The sequence below is a fragment of the Centroberyx gerrardi genome, chromosome 10 (genome assembly GCF_048128805.1).
Source record: "Centroberyx gerrardi isolate f3 chromosome 10, fCenGer3.hap1.cur.20231027, whole genome shotgun sequence".
NCBI classification, from domain to species: Eukaryota; Metazoa; Chordata; class Actinopteri; order Beryciformes; family Berycidae; genus Centroberyx; species Centroberyx gerrardi.
Genome location: NC_136006.1, coordinates 21,643,891 through 21,650,623, shown reverse-complemented (window position 1 = coordinate 21,650,623; position 6,733 = coordinate 21,643,891). Strand labels below are relative to the sequence as shown.

General features: G+C 48.1%; 1 long non-coding RNA gene across 1 annotated transcript; it reads left to right on the top strand.

Annotated features, from left to right (window-relative positions):
- Positions 1-1,847: 1,847 nt before the first annotated feature.
- LOC144539854 (uncharacterized) lies at positions 1,848-6,431 on the top strand. The gene is made up of 2 exons (XR_013505135.1): positions 1,848-4,311; positions 5,637-6,431. It is a non-coding gene; the product is annotated as an uncharacterized LOC144539854 (long non-coding RNA).
- Positions 6,432-6,733: the final 302 nt, after the last annotated feature.

The following is a 6,733-nucleotide window of genomic DNA, read 5'->3' as shown; positions in this document are numbered from 1 at the left end:
TTGGCGGTCAGATGCATTGAAGGTATCTTGATGAGGCCGATTAAATTCCCCAGTGGAGATTAGCATGGAATCTGCCCTCTGCCTTGTCACGCTGCCTACAGTATGAACCCTGCCCTGTCCTACTTGGCAGCCTGGCTGAGCAGCCCAGCCTAGCTCCTGCCATCAACCATTGGCAAAATCTACTAGAAAAGGTTCAAATGTATCACCTTGCTAATTTACCATTGAGTTATTTTCCTGTTAGAATTACTTTGAATTAAAGAAAATAGTCAAGGAAAGAGTATATTAGGGTAGACCTTGCTTAAAAATGAGTTATATTGAGTTACTTGGACATTCAGTTTGCTGTCACTTTTCAGTGGCAGTTCTGTATGACAATAGTCCAAGAGGAAGCGGGGGTGGTAGTGTGGAGGAGAGGAGGCGGTTAGTGTTAAATGACCAGGCTTCTTGGTGTTAAATGACCATGTAACTGGTCAGTGGCGTTACTGAATCATCAGGTGGGGTTCTGCTTAATGAAAGGTGGCTTGTCTAAGTGCAAATGATTCAGTGAGGTGGGAAAGGTTGGAGCCAAGTTGGGCCAAAAGTCTTCAATGACAGGACTCCACATACTTTAAACACACACACACACACACACACACACAGACTGATGTCAGGAGGTAAGACATTGTGACATACCGTAGTTATTCCGACATCGACAGAGTTATGTAAGTAAAACTGGGTTAAGTAGCACAAGAACAATCCTAACCATCACTTGACTCATTCTTTCTTTTCTTTTCTTTACTTTCCTCCCCCTCACTTTCCTTTTCGCATGACTCGTCTTTGTTTATACAGCAACAAAAGTCAGCCTGGCTTGAAGTCTGTCATTCATAGGCGGATCATAGAGTTAAGGGCTCAGCAGCATAACTTAGATGTCACAGGACTGCAGCCGGCTCGGTTTGATGTAACGACACTCGAGAGAGAGAGAGAGAGAGAGAGAGATGGAGCGAGTAAGAATGAGCTTATGTGTGCACGCACAACAGGAGGAGCCTGTTGCAAGGTGTGTGTGTGTGTGTCTTTGTGTACTCAAGCACGCTCCTTCCAACGGGGTACTAACCACACACACCTGGCCTGTTTCCTCCTTCCACCATATATGGGTAAAGCTTCCCCTACCTGGGCCCCGCTCTGAGTGCGTTTGAATTCCAATAAGCGGCAGCGTCAGGAAGAGGCTGCAGAGACGGAAGCACGTCATGGAAAACCAGGATCAATGGGCAAGGCCTGCAGATCCGCGTTTTGAAGGTGTTCCTTTTGTTTTCCAAAGGTAATCAGTTAGCGCAGTGACTCAACCTGGCTGATTATTCAAATTGGCTGCAGTAGTGGGACTACGGTCATCTAGCGGGCTATTATACAAGCTGAATATAAAATGAAGACAAGCAATGAAACAAATCCCTGTGATTCCTGTGGATTAACTAGATTATTATATTGAACATGCAACCTCAAGAGAGAAGGCACTGTGTGTGTCTGATAGGCGGAGTTCAACTAACAACAATGCTCAGCTCTTTCAGCGCTCTTATATATTGAAATGCTCTGTAGCGCAGTCAGTGAGTTATCTTCCTGAGGTCTTTCCAGGCCATTTATCAATGTTTGCGTTAGTATTTAGGGTGGAGGCAGTTCAGGTATCAGTAGCCAGGTCATAGCGCTCTGAAACAGAGCTTGCATTATAGCTATTCTAGGTAGCCTTGTGTTGGAGTAATGAAGCAGATTTATGGCTGTGTTTGCCGGGGTGTAATGCTAGTCCTGCCTGGAGCCTGGGACCCCACAAGGGCTGGGGGGGGGGGGGAGGGACACAGGAGAGCCATTACACTGGCTCTGGAGGATGGGACACCTTCCATCCTTCCATCCCCTGCTCTTATACTTCTATTTTTTCCCTCTTCTGCCGCCTCCCACTCTCGCTCTCGGCACATTTGCCAGGCCTTCATAAAGCAGCTTAAGGAGGGAGTTAGCTTTCCTTGGTCGTCTTGCCAGCTCTTTCCCATCAGTCCAGCCCCCTGGAAGTGCCTGCAGACACCCCTCTCTCTGGGCCTGGGGCTGGGGCCGGGGTACAGGCCTGCTGCTAGAGGCTGAGGCTCTCTCTGGAGTAGCTCTTTGGCTGTCCTCGTCTCGGGCCTGGAATCAGTCTTCAGGTTGACTGGCTGTGTGAGCCACCCAGCAGCACCCAGAGGAGCCATTTGGGATCACTTTACATATAAAGCCTGTTTCATCTCCTCAGCTTATAATAAAGACAGAAAGTGAGAGGGGGCGAAAGAGAAAGAGAGAGAGAGAGAGAAAGGGGAGGGGGACAGAGTGACTTCACCAGCCTGTCTGGCAGTGACCGTCCCTTGGATAGCTGGGGAATATTCTGGGACGGGGAACGACTTTGGAAAGGGAGAGGGGGATGGCAGGGAATAACCTCTTCCATAACCTCTGTCCCCATTGAATGGCAATCCGAGCCATTGGCGTCGTCTCTCTGGTTGGACGCTTTCACTCACCCATCACAACCAATCAGAGTCTCAGGCTTGGGTCTAATGGAACCTGGGGAGCTGAAAACTGATATCTGATTGGCTGCTGGCCTCATGGAATGGCTGCCTAATTGGTGTCAAGCTGGTAGTGACTGCTCTATTGTGGGCCTGTCTCCGACTCATCTTGCGGACTAGGCATCCTTTTCAGTCAGTTTGGGAATCATGTCAGCAAGTGAAACCGCATCGATTGGTGAAATGTTGAATTGTCCGTTTTCATTTCCTGAACCCAACAAAACTGCTGAAACAGTGTTAGTGAAAACAAGGGTCAAATATTATGTGATGACTTGATCAAAGATATTAAGTACGTGCAAAGACTGACTGAAACACACACACATATATCTGCACTCAGACACATTCGCACAAAGAGAGACAGAGGGAGAGAGGGAATGCATCCACACCCAGCTCACACATCCTACACACCCACCCACACACACATGCCCACACATACTTGAGCAACAGACACAGTACGTGAACCAACGTCACATACAGTACTGCAGAACTGCAACTTATGTTTGCACAAATACACACACACGAGCACACACACAACACATACTTGTACAGTGGTCACCCCCTACTTTGAGGCCAAGGCAGGGTAATGATTCAGTTCCTCTTTGCTCTCCTTAGAATGTGTGTGTCTGTGTGTGTGTGTGTGTGTGTGTGTGTGTGTGTGTGTGTGTGTGTGTGTGCGAGCGTGCACGGATGCATATGCTTTTATGCATTTCTGTGCATGTGTGCACGTGATGGTATACATTTCTATTTGTGTGCACAGATGTCACTCTATGAATCTGCTTCTAGTGTGTGTGTGTGTGTGTCTGTGTGTGTGTGTGTGTGTGTGTGTGAATGTGGATGTGGTCAGGCCCAGTCATCTTCCAGGCAGCTAAGAGGAAACCCACATCAACTGCCATATACCACACTCTAGGAATAGCCTTGCCCAGTGCAGGCAGGAATGGAATGGCACGCCTGGCCTCACCCCTCCTCACGCTTCCTCACCCGTCCCCAGGCCTCCTGGCTCTCACCCCTTCCCAGATCCATCCATCCTCCACCTCCGCTGCACCCTTCTCCTCGTACAAACCCCTATCATTTCTCTTAGTTGAATTTTGTGCCTTAACAGACACCGTCAATTCTTTTTTTTCCTGCGGGATGCTTTTTTTAGAAACCAAAATGTCAGTGAGCCGGTATCAGTCCTTGGAAGAAGCTGGTTATGAGATCAGGTGTGGGAGGCTTTCAATCCCTCTGCTGTCTGCCTCCGTCTGTCTCAGCCTCTGACCTTGTCCTGCTAAGCGTGGCCCGTCTCAAAAACCCAGGGCTTCACTTTCAGTGGAAAAAAGCCGATTGGTTTACGTACATTTGACCCCTCCGCCGAGCGGCGGCGGCAGCATCACCAAAGCATGGAAAAAGACAGAGATAAGATAGAGAGAGAGAGAGAGATACGGACAGAGAGAAGACCTTATCGCCTTATCACTAGCCCTGTGAGCTTAGTCAGGCTCACTAGTCTAGGCCTGTTAATATCACACACTCTACAGCTTATAGCAGTAGAGTAGTTGTCACTGGGTTGACAGCTTTGACATATAGGTAGTGCTATTTTATGCAAACACACTGTATGTTTTATTTCATTTGTACTACGTGTTTCCTTTATATCATCAGCACAAGTGACCAGTTTCAGCTTTGGATTCTCTGACCTCCAGTCTTTATTTTTATTTTTGCAGGTCGACTGCTGAAGACACAGAAACGCTGTCAAACCACCACATGTTCCGAGGCCATGCCCAGTCCATTTTGAGGAAAGGTAAGATAGTCCACATTATTGCAATATATCTTCACCTCCTTCCCAACACTTTCTCTCCCTTCCTCCACCCCCGCATCCCCCTCCTCCCTCTTTCTAAAGATTGTACTCCTCCAGCTAAGGCCACAGCCTGAGGCCATGGCCCTTACAGCCCTTCGCATCCCCAGAGCACAGCAGGGAGAGCGCGCCACACAATAAAAAGCCACATTCACCACTTTGAACCTCCAGTTCACACACAGCATCAGTCATTACGCAAGGCTTCCACAGGTGCAAGGTACAAAAAGCTCCTGTAGAGAACGCCGTCGTGGGGAAAAGAGCCGTATGACGCAATGCAAAGTCGCGTGGGATGATGAAACTCTCATCGCCGTCTCCATCGCAGCATGAAACACCTAGGAACAAAGAAAAGTGAGACAGACGGAGGAAGAGAGAGCCAATATGGTGACAGAGCGCTGGAATGTATGGAGGGCGGAGGAAAGGGGGGGATAAGGGAGGATATAGCAAGCGCAATTCCCGTAATAAAGAAAAATTGGAGTCAAGTGACCATCAGCTGGTCGGAGTATGTTTGATCAACACGGTCATGAGGCCTCAGGTATGCAGAGCTGGGCTTGCGACCACAGTGAGAGAAAGAGAGAGAGGGAGAGAGAGAGAGAGAGAGAGAGAGAGAGAGAGAGAGCTGAGCTATGCTTATCCTTCTCCCTATTTCCATTCTTTCTCTCTTCTTTTCCCTACTCTACTCTCCTTTTCTCCTCTCCTCTCCTCTCCTCTCCTTTTCCTCTCCTCTCCCTCTCCTCTCCTCTCCTCACCTGTATGTCGGTCTGTTAGTTAAGGTCTGGTCAGCTTTTCCCATTATGTGTCGGAGCAGCGTTGGAGCCGGCATGGCGGTGGCCGCTGCCTGCAGTGCCTCGGGGCTAATGGGAAAGAATGACAGGAATCTGCAACTGATAATGCCATGCTCCGAGATGTTCGTCAGCAGATAATCTCCCATATCCTTCCTCTCCCTCAGGCTCCTCTTCTCCTCTGCTCGAGCTTTTTTCCCCCTCAGTCCGCCGCATCCGCGCTCTCCCTTCTCCTCTATCCCCGCATCATCCCGTCTTCACCTTCCACCTCTTTCCCCCCTTTTCTCCTTCTTTTTTTATCACTTTTTTGGTCACACTTTAATCATCATTTCCTCATTTCCATTCCCGTTCCCTCATTATTTTACTACTCTACTTCTTTCCCTCCCTTCTCACCCCTTCACACTCTCTGTCTCTAAAACAGGTAATTGTCTCTGTATTTAGTCGTCTTAAATCTATTTAATGTAATGTATTTTCTTTTCACTCTTTCTTCAGGTGGACTCAACAGTGTCTACAGAAGCGTGAGCGGAGTGCTTTCATCCAGACACGACCAAACCAGCCGGCCCTTCATGGTTCTCGGCTCCGGCTGCTGTCAGTTGCTCAGTAGGCAGTGTAGATCCTGTGTAGCAATCAGCAGCTACATCTGGCTACTGGGTCTCTGACGGCTCTGCCTACTTCCTGGTAGAGCATTCCATTCCCCTCCCATTGGCTGGTGGCACATTCCATTCCTCTGATTGGCTGAGATGTCACGGGGGCTCCATCCTGTGACCCCACAGACAGGATGTTCTCTGTGTCACAACTTCACAACGGGCCCTTGTCAGGGCTTTTTTTTTTTTTTTTCACTCCTTCCTCTTCCCCCATTCTTCTTTTAATTTGCTCTCTCCCCGTTTCTGCTTGTCTGCTCTCTCTAAAGTCTTCTCTGTATTAACTGTCCTTGGCCCGAGCCACGAAACTTGAAGTAAAAATGTTCTTTGAATTGCTGCTGTATGAAAGTATGCAAGGCTGAGCTGCCAAGAGGAGATTTTGCAAAAGGAAACATATTAATTGATGTGTGCTCATAAAGACACTGGAAGGCAGAGAGACGTCTTTGCTTTGTCCTGAACCTGGCATACAATGTAGATTTCTGTGTGGTTCAAATCTACAGCTACATTGTCTGCTGGGTTTCTGGCTAGCAATATAAGCAGCTTTTAATCCCTCCAAAGCTCAATAGGGTAAGTATCCATCCATTCTGTCATTGTGCCTCAAATGTTTGACCTTGACAATTCAATAAAAAGAAACGTTGCACATTAATACCGCTGAATGACTCATGTTGTCGTTTGTCAGATTGAATAGCACATTTGGATGGAGAGAAAAATCTCGGTGGGTTGTGGAATCTGAAAAATCTAAATTTACTGCTGCTTATCTGTCCCTGGAGTTAACCCCAAGCAAGAGATGCCAAGAATATTCTAGTAACTCAGCACAATGCCGGGTCGCTGTCTGTCAGGCTGTTGTCAGACTGCTGTCAGGCTGGCTCCTTATTAGTGGGACAGCACTGAGTCTTCCCTGCAGCCAACACACACACACACACACACACATCTGGGATTATACTAAAA